This window comes from Malaclemys terrapin, chromosome 15, assembly GCF_027887155.1.
Source record: "Malaclemys terrapin pileata isolate rMalTer1 chromosome 15, rMalTer1.hap1, whole genome shotgun sequence".
Lineage (NCBI taxonomy): Eukaryota > Metazoa > Chordata > Testudines > Emydidae > Malaclemys > Malaclemys terrapin.
In genome coordinates this window covers 15445510-15448009 of record NC_071519.1, presented here as the reverse complement: position 1 = coordinate 15448009, position 2500 = coordinate 15445510, and the positions used below count along the sequence as shown (strand labels likewise).

At 74.7% G+C, this 2500-nt stretch overlaps 1 non-coding gene across 1 annotated transcript; it reads left to right on the top strand.

Annotated features, from left to right (window-relative positions):
- Positions 1-214: 214 nt before the first annotated feature.
- Positions 215-333, top strand: LOC128823818 (5S ribosomal RNA). The gene has a single exon (XR_008442053.1). It is a non-coding gene; the product is annotated as a 5S ribosomal RNA (ribosomal RNA).
- Positions 334-2500: the final 2167 nt, after the last annotated feature.

The following is a 2500-nucleotide window of genomic DNA, read 5'->3' as shown; positions in this document are numbered from 1 at the left end:
TGTCCGGGACAATATTTTCCCCGACGCCGGGGAGGGCGGGCGGGCGGAGGGGCTCTGGCGGCCAGCCCGGGCCCCGGAGCTCGAGAAGGAAAAAAGGACCGGGCCCGCGAGAGACGGGGGCCCTGCCGCAGGGGGGCAGTCCGACCGGGGCTCACCGTGCGGCAGGCCCGGGCGTCGGCAGGGGAAAGCGGGCGAGGAGGCGCGGGGGCCGGGTGCCTACGGCCATACCGGACCGAACGCCCCCGATCCCGTCCGATCTCGGAAGGTAAACCGTCCCGGGCCTGGCTAGTACTTGGATGGGTGACCGCCTGGGAATCCCAGGTGCCGTAGGCAGCTTTTCCCGGTCCGAGCCAGCTCTCTCTCCTTTTCTGGGGAGGAAGGAGAGGGGGGGGACGGGCCGGAAAGCCCCTCGTCGCTCCTGCCGAGTCGGAGGTCGCGGCCGCAGGTCACGGGTCTGGGCGCCTGGGGTCCGGCTCCCCACCCGGCTTCCTCCGCGGAGGACCCACCGAAGCCGCTGGGGGAGACCCCGGGCATGGGGCGGACTGGCCCGGACCCTCCCGGCCGCCGGCCCGCAGGACCGCCCCGAATCCCCCCGCCCCGCGGCCACCCAGGCCAGGCCTGGCCAGGCGGGACGGACGGCGGGTGTCCAGCGCCCAGCGGCTTCCGCCAGCGGGGACCCACGGCCCCCAAAGCCGCAGGGGGAGGCCCCGGGCCCGGGACGGACTCGCTCGGACCCCCTGCGCCCGGGCGCCGGCTCGCGGGACCGCCCCGAATCCCCCCGCGGCCACCCAGGCCAGGCCTGGCCAGGCGGGACGGACGGCGGGTGTCCAGCGCCCAGCGGCTTCCTCCAGCGGGGACCCACGGCCCCCAGAGCCGCAGGGGGACACCCCGGGGCCGGGACGGACTCGCTCGGACGCGCTCGGACCCCCTGCGCCCGGCCGCCGGCTCGCGGGACCGCCCCGAATCCCCCGCCCCGCGGCCACCCAGGCCAGGCCTGGCCAGGCGGGACGGACGGCGGGTGTCCAGCGCCCAGCGGCTTCCGCCAGCGGGGACCCACGGCCCCCCAGAGCCGCAGGGGGAGACCCCGGGGCCGGGACGGACTCGCTCGGACGCGCTCGGACCCCCTGCGCCCGGCCGCCGGCTCGCGGGACCGCCCCGAATCCCCCCGCGGCCACCCAGGCCAGGCCTGGCCTGGCCTGGCAGGCCGGCGTGCAGCTCCCCCGGGCTTCCTCCCCCGACGACCCGCGCCCCCCCGAGCCGCAGGCGGAGACCCCGGCCCCGGGGCGGACCGGCCCGGGCTCGCTCGAGCCCCCTGCGCCCGGCCCGCAGGACCGCCCCCCTCCCCCCCCCCCGAATCCCCCGGGAGAGGCCCGGCCTGCACGCCACTGACGACCCGCGGCCCCCAAAGTCGCGGGAGGCGCCCCCGGCCCCGGGGGCCGGTTAGCTCCGTGTCGCTCCGCGCCCCCCCCCGCCCCTCGCTGCCGGGACCGGGCACCGCCCCAGAGTCAGCCGCAGCCGGACGGCCTGAGAGCTGCCCTCCTGTGGACGACGGTGAGTTTACCTTGACACTAACCGGCCATCAGCCAGGTCAACCCCATTGCTAGACTGGGGTGGACCTGGTGGCCGAGTGGGGACTTGGAACATTTGACAGCTGCTCCCCGGGGCTTGACCGCTTGTCCTGAACGCCCCCCCCACCCCACCCCCCCAGCCCCCGGCTCCTGCTCCCCTCTCCCCAGCCTCGGTGCTCCGCTCCCTGCCTCGGAGGCTGCCCCTTTGCGGCGCCTGCATCGCCTCCGAGGACGCGCACCTTCCGGAGGCTGGACGTAAAGCCTGACGCCCGCCACCGCCGCCGACCCGGCTCTCCGAGGGACGACTGTGAGGCCTCCCCCCACCCCCGGACCGCCCTGGGGACGACTGCTAAGCCTCCCCCAACGGACCGCCCGGGGGAAGACTGCTAAGCCTCCCCCACCGGACCGCCCGGGGGAAGACTGCTAAGCCTCCCTCCCACACACACACACTGTCGGGGGAGGACTATTAAGCTTTCCCCCTGGAGCGCCCGGGGGGGACGACGGTTAAGCCTGCCCCCGGACTGCCCGGGGGACGACTATTAAGCCTTCCCCGGACCTGCTCCCTCTCGACTATTAAGCCCCCCCTCTGTGGTCCTCAGGACCGCTGCCGCGCAGCCCTCGGAGTGGGGTGACACCCGGGCCGGAAAGCAAACCGGCCACCAGGTCAACCCGTCGAATCCAATGGGTTGACCTGGTGGCCGGAAAGCAAACCGGCCGCCAGGTCAACCCAGTAGATTCCGCGGGTTGACCTGGTGGCCGCTAAGCACGACTCTTAAGCCTCCGCCGGACCGCCTGGGGAATGGCTATTAAGCCTGCCCCCGGAGTCCTCGGGGGACGACTATTAAGCCTCCCCCGGACCGGCTCCCTCTCGACTATTAAGCCCCCCCTCTGTGGTCCTCAAGACCACTGCCGCTCTGCCCTCGGAGTGGGGT